This window comes from Lissotriton helveticus, chromosome 1_1 (genome assembly GCF_964261635.1).
Source record: "Lissotriton helveticus chromosome 1_1, aLisHel1.1, whole genome shotgun sequence".
NCBI lineage: Eukaryota > Metazoa > Chordata > Amphibia > Caudata > Salamandridae > Lissotriton > Lissotriton helveticus.
In genome coordinates, this window is record NC_136057.1 from 101,273,801 (window position 1) to 101,291,496 (window position 17,696).

The following is a 17,696-nucleotide window of genomic DNA, read 5'->3' on the forward strand; positions in this document are numbered from 1 at the left end:
CTTATTATTAGTAATGTTGCGCCCTTAATATTAGTGATTCTAATGTCACAAATAATTTCATATTTACAATCTTTTGCGGTCAGTCGCTCCTCACAATCTAAATAATGTTTTCATTATTTTATTCTTTGGTAGTATCATTGCATGTTACATCAAGGAACAGAACTACAGGGTATTACACTTCAAATTCATTTCATCATTACAGTAAGGACCAGATTTCGTCTTTTTCATTTAACCCTGTGGTTGCTGTTTTATATTTTTCAATCATTCTCGCTTCTAATCTATTCAGTTTGGATTCAATCTCTTCTGGTCTAATTTTATCTAGTACACAAAGTACTGACCAGGTTATGTCTTCCTCTGAGTGTTGATGAGTTTCGAAATGTTGTACTAAAGGAGCCCCTGAAGTTTTACATTTGATGCGTGACTTGTGTTGCAGGATGCGTTTTTTGACCAACTGGGTGGTTTGCCCAATATAAGACTTTTTGCAGGGGCAAGTAACACAATAAATTGTGTTTCTTGTATTGCAGTTAGAAAAACTTCTTTGTTGGTGCATAGCTCCATTAATTTCAATTTCTTTTGAGTCAGATGTCAAAGTGCAGGCCACACAATTTAAACACCTGTAATGGCCAATTATAGGGGGTAATCTCAACATTCCTCTTAGATCCGTTATTTTTTTGTCTTCTTTTCTCTCTGCTCTCACAAGCATTTGTCTTATATTTTTGCCCTTTTTAAAGGCGAATAGTGGTTTTTCGATTCCTAGATGTTCTATGATTTTCCAGTGTTTCTGGATAATCTTTTTGATTTTATGAACTTTTGGGTCAAATGTCAAGACGCATGTTAAAGGTGACTCTTTTTCTGTTATTTTTGGAGTTAATAAATTTTCTCTTGGCGTAAACCACGCTCTTTTAAGAGCATTTTTTACTAACCTCCTTGGATAACCTCTGTTAACCAATTTTTCTTTCAGGAGTTCTGCACTTGCAAAATAATCCTCTTTCTTGCTGGAGTTTCTTTTGATTCTTAAAAATTGGCCATAGGGCAAGTTCTCTTTTAAAGTTCTGGGATGGCAGCTGGCGAAGTGTAATAATGTATTACGATCTGTCGGTTTAGTGAACAAGCTGACTTCAAGTTCTCCATCGTCAGCCTGTACATAAACATCTAGAAAGTTCAATTTCTTTTGATCGTACGCCATAGTGAAGTTAAATTCAGCTGTGCGGGAATTAAGCCAATTATGAAAATCCTGTAGTTTGGTGATATTTCCCTCCCAAATAAGAAAAATATCATCTATAAAGCGACACCATATTTTTATGCAATTTTTGAAAGGATTAGTGTCACTATAGATTAATTTATTTTCAAATTCGGCCATCACAAGGTTTGCTATTTCCGGTGAAAAGCTACAACCCATAGCCACTCCTGACGTTTGTAAATATAATTGACCTTTGAAATTAAAAAAATTGTTTTTTAGACAGATGGTGGCCAAAGATACTATGAATTCTGTAGGGACTTGATGTGGTCTCTCTCTAGCATTTAATACACTAGCCATTACCGCTATAGCTTCATCTTGCGGTATATTCGTGTATAACGATTCTATGTCTAAAGACACTAACAATTGGGTTTCTTCGTTGAACGGTAGTTTTTCGATCTTAGATATAAAATCCATAGTGTCTCTTATGTATGATTTGGTTTGTTTGACAATTGGAACCAGAAAAAAATCTGTATATTTGGCCAAGGGTTCTAATAAAGACCCACACGCCGACACAATAGGTCTTCCCGGGGGGTCTACTGTTGACTTATGCACCTTAGGCAGTACATAAATGTTTGGTGTTTTGTTATCTTCTGTGTTTAGAAAATCAAATTCTTTTTTACACAGCCAACCCTGGTCTAGGCCCTCTTTCGTGATATCATAGATTTTTTCTTTTAGTCCTACCGAAGGGTTGGTCTCCAATTTTCTGTAATGTGTCTGATTAGACAACTGTCTATTTACTTCTTGGTCATATTTAGTCACATCCCACAACACAATTCCACCTCCTTTATCCGCGGGCTTTATAATTAAAGTCGCGTTTTCTGATAGATTTTTTAGTGCTAGTTTCTCCATTTTGCTGCAATTGGCATTATAAAAGGTTTTTTTAGACTGCAATTCATCAAGTTCACGTAAGACTACATCCTCAAATGCTAAGATATCTGGCGGAAGTAACACACTTTCTGGTAGAAATTTTGATTTATTTTTCAAGCCACTGATATTTGTTGTTTCTTTGGCTTCTTTTTCTAGAAAAAAGGCTTTAAGTCTAATTTTTCTAAGGAAAGTCAAAATTTCTTTCTTTGTTTCTATTGGGTTTTGTAGGTTTGTAGGTACAAACGATAGTCCCTTGCTTAAAATTGCTATCTCTATCTCAGTCGGGGTATACTCTGATAAATTGTAAATAGGCATTAGGTTTTTTTCTTTGTTCATATTTATCAAGCTTAACGTCTGTAGGTTTTCTTCCTTGTCCTGAAGGTTTCTGCCTCTTGGTTCTGATATTGTTCTTGTTGTGGGTACATCCCTTGTGGCTGAGACACCCTCATTTGTTGGTTGTACCCTCTCCATCTGCCACCCCCTCCCCTTGGTCGAAACCTGCCTCTGCCTAAAAAAGGAGGATAGGGTATTGGGTATTGGCCGTACGGGGCGTACGGGTAAAGGCCACTGTATGCCCCTTGCTCTGAATCCGATGAGCTTTCAGAAAAGGTGATACATTTATTCCTCGATCTACCTCTGTATTGTAAGTTAAGCGCGCTTGGATTATTGTTAACAAAGAAATCTTCTTTTAAATATGGATATACCTCGTCTAATTTGAAGTTCTTTATATCCTTGCCTACTTTAGTAATTTTTAAATTTGTGTTATATGTTGTAAATTCAACAATAGTTTTCTCTACAGCTTCCAACAACTGTTTGGAGTCTTTAATAGTAGTATCTCCTATTATCTCGTTCTCTAAATTTTCAATTTCCTTCAACTCTTCTTCATTTAATCTCAGAGCTGTTTCCACTGATAGTACCATCCAATCAATGGAACATTTAGTGCCTACTCCCCCAAACCTGTTCAAATATGTTTTGTCCCCAATAAAAATAACAGGAACGTTTTTTACCTGTAGTCCTACAGGGATTGTTTTACTCGTCAGGTGTTCAGATAGTACTTTCGCATGTAGCTGTGTTCTTATATTTTTCTTTTTTAACTGCTTTAGTTTTTCAATTTTATCCAACCCGGTGACTGATGTCACAGGCTGATCCCCACTAAATAATGATGGGGTCTTTAGTAAGATAGCATCTATTTCATTTTGACTGTAACTCACTGTTATCGGCTCCGACATTTCATGCAATAATTCACTTAAAGTTTGTAGTATGCATTATTCCACTTAAAAATAAATGAATGTCTGTCTCCCTTATATACAACATAAATTCAACATATATAGTATACAAACCAATTTTATCATATAGACGTGCAGGTCAGTCTGAGCAGGAGATAGCAAGTAAATTAACCTTAAAGACTCAATAAATGTCGTCTAAGACAGTCCTCTCAGGGACCACTCAAGGACTACTTTAGCCATTTGGGATTTTCACCTTTCATTTGTATTAACCATCGGAGAGGCCTGTGGAAGGTTTGAATTTGGAAGTGAGAGCCATACAGGTTTGAATTAAACTTCTCAAGGGACCAAACCACAGCAAAGGCACCCATCTAAATGGCACTTCAACGCTGATCCCTGGGGATAGGCCTTCTACTGATGAAAGCCAGTGGCTGATTTTAACCTTGCGGTACAAAAGGGGATGGTGATGGATGGAGCATCTGAACCAATCAAACACTCACTCCCAGTCAACAGATCTGGGTTTAATCCATCACCGTTCTTTAGCCCACTCTGCCACCCCAGTTCAGACATGGCCATATGCAAATCAGTCTGAACCTGTGCCTCATGGGAACAGTCCATAGTCTGATAGGAGCTACTACAAGAAGAGCAGAGAAACAGGACCACAGACCGCCACAGAGTGACAACTGCCCAGAAGCTGAAGAAAGAACTCTGGAACAGCAAACCTACTGCACCCTGGAGATTCTCCAGGGTAAGCAAATGATGGTAATGAAATGCAGCATTAAGGTCACACACTACAACATCATTCCCTTTAAACAAAAGGTAACAGCCTACAAGAAAAAACGAAACAAAAAGCCACAAAACTAGAAAATGCATTTCCACATGCTGCAAAAGAGAAACAGTTAATACAATTGAAAAATATTAAACTTTGTTGGTACCTTAGTAATGTGCTTTCTTCTGGGCTCCACTCCATCTGCAGCAATAACGCTCTGAAAGGAGAAATTACTGCTGTGAGTCTCAAAGTCTTCAGTATTACTGGTCTCAGTCACGAAGACTGCGGTGTCGGAAGATAACTTTCTTTTATTTGGCTTTATAGTTCCACCAGTCACGCCATCGCTTTTAGCAGACACGCTACTGTCGGCAGCATCATAACTTCAGGCAGACCTGCAATGCGGACCTCACCACTCACATTGGGTGAATATTCAACAAGCATGGTCTCAGCTTCCCAAGTAGAACAAAAGAATCGGGTCTCACAACATATACAGAGCCACAGTTAGCTCTGCCACCACTTGAGCACACCCAAACACCTCAGCACCAGTCCCAGGGGAGACCATCTGTGAAGTCCTTGTGAACTGGCACCACTCCTGGGTCAGCACAAGCAGCATCATGGACAGCGTCTAACACCGCTGCCACAAACATTCATGAACATCCAAATCCTCGTGACCAAACTACCCAAAAGTGGCTTTCTAGATAAGCAGCCAGCCCTGTAGTGTCTGTCTCTGTGTACTAATTTGATGCCAAAGTTGTAATTTTAAAAACAGCCTTAGCAACCTTACAGGGGCCTTACTGACACCATTAAGGGTTCAAACCAAAGGGCTCTGGTCGGTGAACTTTAAAAGATGCATGCCCCCAGACCTCTTCTGGACAATAAAAACTGATGAAACCATTCAGAGGAATTGGTATCATAAATCATGTAAGAGTTCAGTAAGCTTACTCCGTAACCTCAGAAAACAAGCATTTGCAATGCAATAGGTCTCGCATTTGTGTGAGTTTGAGCTATTGGCATTGTAAACGGCAATGACTTTTATTTGTGTTTTGAAAAGTTGCTAGCGGTGCATAAACACGCACTTTGTACTTATAGTCCTTGCTTACAAGAAGCATGGCTGGCAGTAAAAGAGTGCAGTGACTGCCAGCCTTGCTTCTCATAAGCAACGACTACTAGTACAAAGTGTGTGTTTACGCACAGCTTGCCGGTTTGGAAAACAGATAAAAGGCATTGCCATTTACAATGCCAATAGCTTCTCGCCAATGCTAGACCTATTGCATTGCAAATGCTGGTTAGCCCAGTTACTAGATACTTGATGTATTTCCACGTTGTGGTCAGATAACTGCAGCAGGAGACTCTTCGGTTATCCAATATGAGACCAGAGATAATCGGTCTATAAACAACCTAAATACTGAGCTCTTCTTACATTCTAAGAAAACCTCTTGAGGGGAGGCCTTTTCAGTGTGTGGATGCACTTACATCCTGACAAAATCCTGAAGGGAGGCGACGTCAGTGTGTGGATGTACTTACATCCTAGGTCAACCTCTTCACAGAAGGCTTCTTGAATGTGTGGATGTTCTGATCACATGAAATGTTTGAGTGCTACAGAACGATCAATGTATCTGGCACCTGCCTAGGGATACATTCTTTCTGACGATATCATCTGTCTTGGAATGTCTGCATTACGAGCAACAATCCAAAGCCTCAACTTTTCATAAGTCTAGTAAATATAAGACACTGAGATCCTAAAATATGATATGTGGGTATGTATGACTTCTAGTTAGCCTACTCAGTGCAGTGCCAGCTCATCATCAACAGGTGGAGACCCCTGCAGTGCCATCACTGAGGTAAAGGAGAAATTCCTGCAGTAACAAAATAAATTTTTGATGTGCTTGTAAACGGGTAAAGATAAAATAAATGGCAAAAAATAAAACAATACAGTGCTAGCAAATGGTTAAAGAGGAAATCAAGGCAGAGCTGGCAAAATGCAACATCACAGGCAGAGAGGAAATCAATGAAGTGCTAGCAGATCGGCAAGGAGAAAATGAATGCTACACTAACATGTAGGCAAATGAGAAATCTGGCAAAGGGAAATTCATTGAAGTGAAAGCAAACGGTCAAAAGAGAAATGCTATGCGAGCAGGTATGTAAAGTGAAAATCGTTTCAGAAATCGAAATCGATTTAACAGAAACAGGTAAAAAAGTAAAATTAAAAACACAAAAAAATATATATATAAAACCTTACACACATATAAAAAAAAAAAAGCAGAAGGCAGATAAAACAAATCCCCGCCGGGCCGCCGCGCTGCCTGCGACGACCCGGAAGCGGTTGGGAAGCCGGCCAATCACAGCGCGGCCCCCACCGGAAGTCCCGCCCCATTGCGGCGAGAGGGAGAGAGAGCTGCCCGAGGAGCCACGAAGGCTCCGCATTGAGTCCCGGTCCCGAGATGGGGGACCGGGTGAAGAGCGGGCGGGCGCATGGGGAAGGCGGGGCTCTCATGTGGTGAGAGACACCCGCAAAGCGCTACCGCCGCCCGAGATGCAGATCCGCTGCCGAGCACCGCCAGAACAGGTGAGTGTGTTGAGTGAGAGGAGGGGTGAGTGGGGGTGGGGTGTACGTGTGTGTGTGTCTCTGTTTGAGTGTGTTTGTGCGTGCTTCTGTCTGTCTGTGTGCACGTGTGTATGTTTAAGGGGGGGTGCGTGTGTGTATATGCAGTGTGTGTATGGCTTTCTTTGTGCGCATGCGTGAGTGACGACGTGCGCGCTCACGAGGTCGAATCTCGGCCTGCAAATGCGCGTGGCACTTTGCTGTCCTCATTCCCCGAAAAGTAACTACTATAGTTGTCTTGCATAGACAGCAAAAGCTTCGCTTTTGCTTACGTCTAGCGAGACCTAAACATAGCGCACTCTATGAATGAGAGGTACTGCCTGAGCTTTAAGTTTGATACAATGCTCAACCCATTCACTGCACCCACTCGGGAAACATCAGGAGAATGTAGTAAAGTATTCTTAATGTCATTGGCATCAAAATCTACATTCGATACAGGCATGTCACTCAACACCGCTGGATTATCAGGAACCGGCCTCATAGCGAAACCAACTTAGTCTGATTCTGCCATCCCATCCCTTACCTTCCATTGATAGATATACATTTTTGAGTGAATCTTTTTACCCAATCATTCCAGCAGACTAACAAAGTAATCCAGTATATATCGATATCCTGCTCACCTAAGATGTGGGGATTTATACTGGAGCTGGCCAGCTATTTCTCACAGCTCTAGTTTTATCAAAGGCTACATCACACCAAATCTTGATGGGTAGTCCTGAATCCGCCATTCCATTTAACAGCACCGCACCAGCATGAATGATACACAAGGGACACATTACCTGTCGCATGAAGGTGGAACGAACTATGGAATCAATTGCTAAAACTAAGTTATTCCCTCTGGGGACATTCTTCCTCATTAACATCAATTGTGCAGACTTTTACAGTAGTGCATACACTCATACTGCTTGAAAATGCCCCAACACTGCAACACTGTCCTTGATCCGGGCATTTCCCATTACTTCCCAAGTGTGCCTTAAACCCACACCTGTAACAACTGCCATGATAAGCTTTCTCAGCCCAATTCCTTTTTGTTCAGTCTCTGGAGTTCACAGAACAACCCAGAGCAGTCTCAAGAATGAGACTCACTGGTGATGCGCCCTCCTCAGAGGTCAGTGTTCTAGATGGAAGCATGTAGCGCTCTATGCTTTTAGGAATGTTCACCTCTCGGGGAGAGTTGGGTTCCTGCAGCTCAGTAATCTCTCCTGCAAATTCTTAGATAAACAGTTAAACACAAACTCGTCTCTGCTACATATATCCACTCTGTTCTCAAATTTGCTTGGGGCTGTCAAAATGCAAAGAGCTGCAATATATTTGTTTTAAAAAGTTGTGACCTTCAAGCGTGAAGCTTGGTTTATCCCTAAACTGAATTTTGTAGAGGTTCTGTTCTCGCACGATACTCGTCCCATATTCCAAGTGCTTCAACCCTGCTAGGTTATCAACTGCCTATTTACAGATCATTTCTAAAAACTCTGCTAGTTTCTGCAAGAAATTGAATTATTATTTGTGGTGAAAGAGGAAAAATCACAACCCCTGTCAGAGTGAATTCTCAACGCCATTAAAAGTAACCTGGAGTCAACCCCCTGGTACCAAGGCACGGAACAGGCAGGCTTAACATAGGACAATATGTAAAATATGTATGCAGAAACCAAAACAGTAAAAGTCAAAATGCAAAACAATAAATATAAAAAAACGAAATAGAAAAATAATGTAAAATGTAATGAACAAAATAACACTAAAATGACAAAACCCAATAAGCGGAATCTGAGATATGAAATGTAATGCTTCAAGTAGCGATAGTGCCAAGAATCACAAGGTGCCAATGATACTCCATTGTTGCGGAAGACCTAGGCATAAATTGATGGTGACCACGATGGAAGTTAGGTCGGATACACCAACCAGGTTCGTGCTGGTCAAAGATTTTACCTTTTGACTTTAGTCCTTTAAGTCTTCTTCCATAATAGGAGTGCACTTCTATAGCCTCCCAGGACCTCAGGGGAAGCACATAGAGCCTCATATGGGCTCAGTCAAGGACCAACAGCCGGGACCAGTCCATGCCACTGGTCAGCTGGACAGTTGCAGCAAAGGCCTTTTTAGTGTTCTGTATCCTTGTAGGTTGAACACTACACAGCACATGGGCACATCTATTGTTAGTGCAGCAGGCACAGTGGCACCAGGGCTGAAGAAGGGGTAAGAGCTCACTGAAGCCTACTCTATGCCCACACAGGAGCAGCAATCATTAGTGAAGCAGGTGCAGGGAAGCTCACCAAGGTGCTATTTCCGTAATCAGATGTAGGATAGATATATAGGCAATCACCTGGCATACCTGACGAGACTACACGCTAGTAATTATCAAAAGCAATAATCCTTTCAAGATTTTATCTGACTGGATGCGATGGTGATTACCAGCTTATTGATATTGCATCTCTTAATAAGAATAAGCGACTTGGTGTTCTTCAATAAGACTATTTCAATATGGATCGAAGGCATTAAATCCATCATGAATGTACCAAACTGATGCTACGTTGATTGCCTATATATCAATACTACATCTGATTACATGCTTAGGTGAAAGAACATGGACAGTGGCCCTCTACTTCAGAGGCAATCATCGGTTCTATGCCCCTTTGAACTCAGTTGGATATCTCTATCTACACTCTCCTGAGACACTGAAATGACCCACGGGGAACTCTTCTCATCTGTGCAGCAGCTAACCGTAACTTGTTCACATATACATCCCAGGTGGCAGACAGTACCACCATGGCAAACAAAAGTGATCTGGCTCATTACATCCCTCGGATCAGACTTTTGTTCCCAACCCAAGGTAAACTCTGTGAATTAAGACAGCAACCAACAGAGGACCCTGACAGCTGGCTAAAACATCGAACTGGTACATGCCAATACATAGGTGACAAGACCAAAGGTTTCCATACAGACCATGCTAGCACTACCTCACATTAAAGGACACCATCAATATGGAAATTGCATCTCATGCTCGAGTACAATCGAAGGAGATCAATTTGAATAGAGACAAAAGTATCATACATGAAGAATTCACAAATTACAATAGTACCAACGTAATATATTATGTAATATGCCCATGCCTGCTTGCATATGTAGGTAAAACAACTCAGGCAGTAAAAAAGAGGATCACTCAACACAGATCAAGAATTAAATGCAAAGTCCAGAATGCACCCATGGTACAACATTACGAAGAAAAAAAGACATGGGGCACAAGACATGAAATGGACAGTCCTAAAACACGAAAAAGGAAGTTGCACTGATTACTATTGTGCTTCAAAGCAAAAACTATCGTACGTCTGGGCAAAACAGACAATGAACTCAACGAAAAGAGTGAAATAATGTATTGCATATTAGGAGCCAACTACATAACACACAGCACAATATGCATGTAATATTCGTACTGATAGTTTTTCACTAGGTCCTGATGAATCGCCACTGATCCTCCAGACTATGAGGCATCAAACCTGTAGACCCCTTAAGAGTAGAGCGCAGTTATCCCGAACCATTACTTCAGATAGTCGCCACTCTTCCTTTTAACTAGGTGGGGAGCCAACCTGAATAAAAGTCATTCTTTGGACTACCCAATCTGTTTTAATCCCTTTCCATTACATCTCATCTACACTTTATGGGTCCCTTACCTCCACTGCACCAAACGGCATAGAACAAAAGATCACCACCTTAGAGGCCCTCTTTGGGTGCCTGTCAGGTCTTGCAGCGCCAACCCAACGAGGAACAGGCCCAAATGATGGAGCTTGGCACCTAGCTGGCTGGGTGTGTGAGGGCCCTAGTTCTGAAAGGAGGAATTCCCCTCCTGCCGATTATTTTAGGACTGCCATGCCTCTTAGTGACAATACACATTGTTGATCTCTCTTTACTTCTCCTGACCCACCTAATCATTCTGTTGTAACTATGACTTTAAGTATATGCATTCCTTCTTGAGAATGCATCCATGTCACTATAGAATGTTACTTGGTCAGTCAGTTGTTCACTAGGTCTTGGATGTGGATGACTTGCCTCCCTGTTGGGTTAATAAACCTCATCTAAACTACTTCTGAAGTGTTTCTTCATTACAATACTGGCGACGATGGACCCAGCAGGCGACTATGAACCCAACGCGACGAGAATTTTATGCTGAATAAGACTTTTTCAAAAAAGAAAGGAAAAACGGAAAAACCCTCGTTGATATTATATCTCAATCGCGACTTCAACATGATGAACTTCACAAGCGGCACACAGCGGCAAGTACTACTATAATTTTGTTTGGCCGAAAATTGTTTAATTTTTTAAAATATCCCCACCTTTGTCACTCGGCGTTTTTTGAATCCTGAGCGCGAGGTGCCCAGGTTCTGTGGGGCGAGCCTGCCGTTTGTTGTGACGTCTTCCACAAACGACGTACATCATCATAACTCGGACACACGCCACGCGCTACGTGTTGCCCTGGTGATCTGCAAAGCGTCCTGGCAAACGTGCGACGCTCGAATCGGTCACTTAGCAACAGCGTGTTAGCGATCCCGTCTTTCAGGAAGATACGAAGCCGCATTGGATTTGTACATTGTGAACCGGATTTCACATACCTTAGTGATCCAAGTTGACGGATATCACAATATCGACTTATAATTTGAGGCAAGTCATATATATATTAAAAAAAAAAAAAAAATTTTTTGATTGAAGCAAAGTGACCTTTGATTGATAGTTACCAGTTTGGAAGCATCAGGAAACCGATGGTATTTCCGTGCGATTCCTGAAGTAACAACAACACGCAGAACACAGTGTAGAATACTGTATTGGAATTATAAGACATATTTAGCTGAAGCAAAGCAATACACACCACAGAGAAACTGCAGTGACACCAGAAAAGAGGCTGTGAACCTCATGGTTATTATTTTAACTATTTATTTTAAATTGTTATTTTAGATTGTTGTGTTAGCTTATTTGGTTAACTTATTGTTTTAGTTTGTTTAGTTGTTTCCTTTCAGCATGTCATCTACTGCTAGCGGAATGAATCAACCTCCTCAATTTTTAAGCGAACAAGGCGAACCCATATTGCCATGGAAAAAATGGAAGCCCATTTTTGACTCGTATTTACTTGCAATTGGTGGAGAGAAATTTTCTGCTGTTAGGAAGCAGGCTGTTCTACTAAACAATCTTGGTATAGAAGGGAGAAATATTTATGATAGTCTAGACCCGATACCCATTGGCAGGGGAGCAGGCGAACCTTCAGATGTATATGAGATGAGCGTACTCCTCCTTAAAAATCATTTTGGTGCACGCATTAATATTGTCATGGAGAGACACAAATTTTTTATGCGTGTTCAGGCTAAAAGTGAGAGAGTTGGAAACTATGTAGCAGCGCTCAAATCCCTTGCACAAACTTGTGAATTCGAACTCTTAACTGATTCCCTCATTCGTGACCAACTCGTCCGTTGCACAAACGATCTCAAAATACAAGAGAAATTGTTATCAAAGAATCCCAATTTGAAAGAGGCCATACTTATTGTTGAAAGCGTTGAACATACTTCTACATGGGTCAAGGAGATTAGGAAAGGCCCTTCCCAGAATGATCCTGTTTCCAGTGTCAACCACGAATTTCGTCAAATTCCTCAACCAGAATGTAGTGTTGCTGTTGTTGGTAAAATTTCACCAAAACAAGAAAAAACCACATTCAAATCAGAAAAGCCTAAACAAAATTATAATGCCAATAACTTTAATAGAGAAAACAAATTTAGATGTCCCAGATGTGGTAGTGAAAAGCATGGACCTAATTATCCAAATTGTTTTGCAAGAAGCACTGTTTGCAGAAATTGTGGGAAGAAGGGTCATTATGCTAGGATGTGCAAGAATAACAAAGTTAACTGCATAGATGATGATGAAGTCTATTCTCAAGAATCCATTCACTACATTACAGATGATACAGTTAATGGTGTGAGTCAAGTTGATGATGATGAAATACGTATGCCCTCTTGTGATATTCAGATTGCTAACAAGATTGTTCCTGTACTTGCTGATTCAGGTTCTCTGTTTACCCTTATTAGTGATAAATTTTGGTTTGCAAATTTCGATGGAGACAAGATTAAACTAATGAATCCTGATATCAATCCGGTAGGGTATGCCAAACAACGTATTGAAATTTTAGGTTATTCCATCCAAACCATTGCATTTAAAGGCAGAGAAACAGTGGGTAAAGTTTATATCGCAAAAAGAGGTGATAATCTCCTAGGATGGCGTCATCAAAGAAATCTTGGGATTACTCTTAATCCCAATGCAACCGAACAAGTTATGTTAGTTTCTAATATGGGAGATTTTACAGACATTATTGATAAATTTCCTGAAGTGTTTACTGAGAATCTTGGTTTACTTAAAGGGTTTAAACACAAAATAATTTTGAAAGGCAATGCCAACCCTGTAGTACATAAAGTTCGGAAAGTGCCCAATCTCATGATGAAGCCTCTACAAATCGAGATTGACAGACTGTTGAAACTTGGCGTTATTGAGGAAATAGAATCCTCAGAATGGCTTGCACCAATTGTTTTGGCACCAAAAGACAAGGGCACCAAAATTAGGATGTGTGTGGACCTCAGGAGTTTGAACAGTTCAATTTGGGTTGACAGGCAGCCACTGCCCAATATCAATGAGATTCTTACCAAATTGGGTGGCGCTACTTTGTTTAGCGTTATGGATTTGTCAGCAGCTTACCACCAGGTCCTTTTGCATGAAGAGTCAAGACATTTGACTTCTTTTGTCACCCCTATTGGGGCATACAGATTCATCAGGATGCCTTTCGGCTTAGCCAGCGCAGCTGCCTGTTTTCAGAGAATTATGAAAAACGTCCTCTCAGGTATTGATTGTGTACTGTTCTTCCAAGATGATATTTTGGTCCACGGTGTTGACATTAGCAAACATGATATTACCTTATTTGCTGTTTTGTCTAGGCTCAAAGAAACAGGATTAACCCTTAAACAAGAGAAATGCAAGTTCAGGGTCAGATCTGTATCATATTTAGGGCACAATATATCCGGAGAGGGCATCAGTCCCAAGATTGACCTTGCAGAAGCCATTCTTCAAGCGCAAACCCCTTCTAACAAAGATCATGTAAAGTCATTTAATGGGTTGTCGGAATATTATTCTAAGTTTATTCCAAATTTTGCCAGTGTCATGCAACCTATAAGACTCCTCCTAAAGAAGGGAACAATTTTTAATTGGGACAAGGAGTGTTCTGATGCTTTTAACGCAGTCAAGTCTGGAATTGCAAAGATGCCAACCTTGGGGCATTTTGATGTTCACAAAAAGACCTTTTTGTCTACTGATGCAAGTTTGCGTGGTTTAGGGGCTGTTCTGGCACAAAGTGTAGATGGTTCAGAAAAAGTAATTGGTTTTGCGTCCCGTTCTTTGAAGGGTGCAGAGGAACGTTATTCAGTCATCGAGCGTGAGGCTTTAGCTTGTTTTTGGGGGATCAAACATTTCAGGTTTTATTTATGGGGTTTACCATTTGTAGTAAGATCTGACCATAAACCCTTAGTACAACTATTCTCTTGTAGGAATGTTGAATGTACAACTCCCAGAATTAAGAGATGGGTCGAAGGACTCATGGAGTACAATTTTTGTGTTGAGTACTTACCGGGTCCGAAGAATGTTCCCGCTGATTTTCTTTCAAGATTGCCTGTTGACAAGTTAGTCACGCATGACCCAGATTTTGCCACTGTTTCATGGGTAAGAGAATCTGCTTTGAATGAGACAGAATGGAAAGAATGTTTTTCTGATGACCCAGCCAGGAATTTTATATTAGAGGCAACAGTCTATGGGTGGCCTGTCCTGAAAGAAGTTCCAGATGCTGCTAAAGGGTATTGGAATATAAGAGATGAACTGAACATAGTTCAGGGTGAGTTGTTTAGAGGCAGCAGACTGATTCCCCCTCTCGGGATGAGAGAAAAGATAATTAACCTAGCTCATGAAGGACATTTAGGTCGCAGCCTCACAAAAGCTAGAGTCAGAGAATCCTATTGGTGGCCTGAGCTGGACCGAGAAGTTGAGACTGTTGTTAAAGATTGCCACTTATGCGCAGGTAATGACAAATCAAGGAAGTTGAACACTGCACCCCTTTCCCCTGTTACCATACCCGTACGTCCTTGGTCTAAAGTTGCGATTGATATTATTGGACCTTTCGAGAATCTTAGTCTTTCAGAGAGGTTTGTTGTTGTTCTAGTAGATTACACTTCAAAGTGGTTGTCTGCTTCTTGTATGGGAACTGTGTCAAGTAAGAATGTGATTGAATTTTTAAGAGATGCTTTCACCTGTGAAGGGATTCCTGACACCTTAATTTCTGATAATGGTGTTCAATTCACCTCCCTAGAAATGTCTGATTTTCTCAAAGATCTATCTATCACACATCATAAGACTGCTCTTTATTCTCCACAGGCGAATGGATTAGTGGAGAGCATGAATAGATTGATTAGAGCATGTGCTCAGACTGCTTGCGAAAGAAGTCTTCCCTTAAAACCCATTCTCAGAGAAAAACTGTGGGCACACAGGAACACCCCCAATAGCGTTACTGGTATTTCACCTTTTGAGAAACTTAGAGGTAGAATTGCAGGTTCCAAACTCAATCCTTTATGGTTATCTGTAAAAGATAGAGGCACAATTCTCAATGATTCCAGATTGAAGAATTACCAAAGTAAATACAAACACAGGTTTGAAGCTTTGAAAGGAGCGAAAGATCCTCTTTGGAAAGTTGGGGATTTTGTTTTTATCAAGAAAGGTATGTGGTCTTCCAAAGGCAAATCCAAATTCTTTGGACCAAGACGTATAGTCAAAGTTATGAAGAATGTAGTTATGCTAACTGGGGGAGATGTTTGGAGCATGTCACGTTTGTCAAAATGTAAGGAAGGAGATAATGACATTGTAGAACCTGCTCCAGAGGTTCCAGATGCTGATAAATGGATAGAGAAACATATATCAGGAAAATGTATGGGGAAACATGTTTCAAGAAAATGTACATCTTTACCATCTCACGATATGCCAGTTTTACCTCGTGAAACAAACACTAGAAATAAGAGATCTCCTGTGTATCTTCAAGATTATTATTGTAAATAATTTCCTTTTGGATAGTTCTATATTACTTCAAACTTGTTTATAATTCAAGATCAATTTTTCCTTATTTTTATCATTTTAATTATAATAAGGGAGATGTGTTGTAACTATGACTTTAAGTATATGCATTCCTTCTTGAGAATGCATCCATGTCACTATAGAATGTTACTTGGTCAGTCAGTTGTTCACTAGGTCTTGGATGTGGATGACTTGCCTCCCTGTTGGGTTAATAAACCTCATCTAAACTACTTCTGAAGTGTTTCTTCATTACAATACATTCACCTAATCAATCAATCATTTGTAAAGCTCACTGCATACATAGCAGAAGGTAAATATCACGCCAATGGAGCTTAGAAGCGGGGCCTGCTGCAGCCAGGCTCACGCGCCGTGCAGCCGATCCTTGTTTTGTGGCACTCACGGGCTGGATGTGGCAGAACGGCCGGAGTGCGCGAGGCCAACACAAACACCAGGAATCAGACACCAGCCATCACCTCGGATCCCACTAACACACACGGGGAATGGGATTATATGGAATTGTTTGACTATGGCGAAGTCATTGTCTCTCTTTTGTTGTTCATAAATAACAATAAAAAAAATATATTAAAAAAAACATAAAATCCAATAAAAATATTATTTTAAAAAACCACACACACATGGTTGGGCGCTTTGAGGACACCTCACCTCTGCTTGAGCATCGGTCAGTGGGGGCTGCAGGGCCTGGAAGGGGGGGCACACCGGGTGCCCGGCCGCCTGAGTCCGGCTCTGTGAAGAGTGAGGCCCGGTGCGTTATTCACCCCCCCCCCCCCCCAGTGACGATGCGCGCACTCACGCCGCCATCGCGCACAAAACATGGCGTCTCACGGCAAAGCAGCGCATGTGCGGAGCCAAAACACTACTTCCTACGGCAGAGCAATCACAAAGTTGGGACTTTGCACAGAGCAGAGTGTGAAGTGCCCTGGACAGAGGACGCGCAGCCTCACTGCGCCCGCGCAGAGGAGAGACACCCCCCCCCGCGCGTGCTGCGGCGCACGCAGTTGAGGTCTCATTCATTGTGCCCCCGCGCGGACACCGTCATTCTTGTGCTTCTTTCTGTCCCTGCTCGGACCCCGTCCTACCTGTGCTCCGTGCTGTCGGGGCCTGGGCTGTGAATCTTTCTTGCACCGACTTCTGGAGTCCGATTGTCTTAATGGTGTCTGTCCTCGGCGCATGCGCAGTTGTTCATCCATCGGCCGTCTTTAACCAGGGTTCCGCTGCACGCAGTCTGTCCTCGGCGCATGCGCAGTTGTTAATTCACGGCCTTCCTCAAATGCCGTGTCTGTCCTCTGCGCATGCGCAGTTAATCCAAGGCTGCTTTAACCCGCACTGTGGGAAGCAGTGTCCATAGCTGCCAAGGTTTCAGATTGCCATGTGTGACATTTTAATATTTTCTGTGTCATTGTGAGTGACATTTCAATGAGTATGAGTGGCACTTTCTAGAGAGCAAAATGAGGCAATGAAGACAAGGAAACATAAAAATATCACAAATTACAACCATTTGTGCAATGAGAATCTCTATTACAACTCAATGCAGAAAACGGTAGAAAGGCACAGGGAACCCACACTAAAATGTAGAGACACCGAAATGGGGCATAAAGGTATGGGTGAATTGGCACTTATAATTATAAACACAGAGCAGAAAGACAGAAACGGAACTTCGGGAAACAGAGACCGAAAAGCGGGTAAAATGCTTCATTTGAAAAAGTTCATTTGACCTTGTGTAATGTAACTTGTGCTCATGTCAAACGCACAAAGGTTCAATTCAAATGCACTGCAGCAATTCAAGGCAGCGTTCACCTGCAGAGACCTACGGCGGTTCGGTAAGGGCTTCGACTTGAGCTCTCACTCCACGCT

The 17,696-nt window shown here is 41.5% G+C and overlaps 1 protein-coding gene across 3 annotated transcripts in view; it reads right to left on the bottom strand.

The window, feature by feature from the left end:
• LOC144758538 (uncharacterized) overlaps positions 1–17,047 on the bottom strand; it is a 62,562-nt gene extending 45,515 nt beyond the window's left edge. For 2 of the 3 annotated variants that reach the window (XR_013595599.1, XM_078646435.1), the window contains exons 1-2: positions 16,488–16,626; positions 4,266–4,316 (exon numbers count right to left, since the gene is read on the bottom strand). The gene's annotated coding sequence lies outside the window, so the exon portion shown is untranslated. Of the gene's footprint in view, positions 1–4,265; positions 4,317–16,487; positions 16,627–16,921 lie in introns of those variants that run through there. The other variant, XM_078646443.1, reaches the window with a different exon arrangement.
• Between the last annotated feature and the right edge of the window lie 649 nt (positions 17,048–17,696).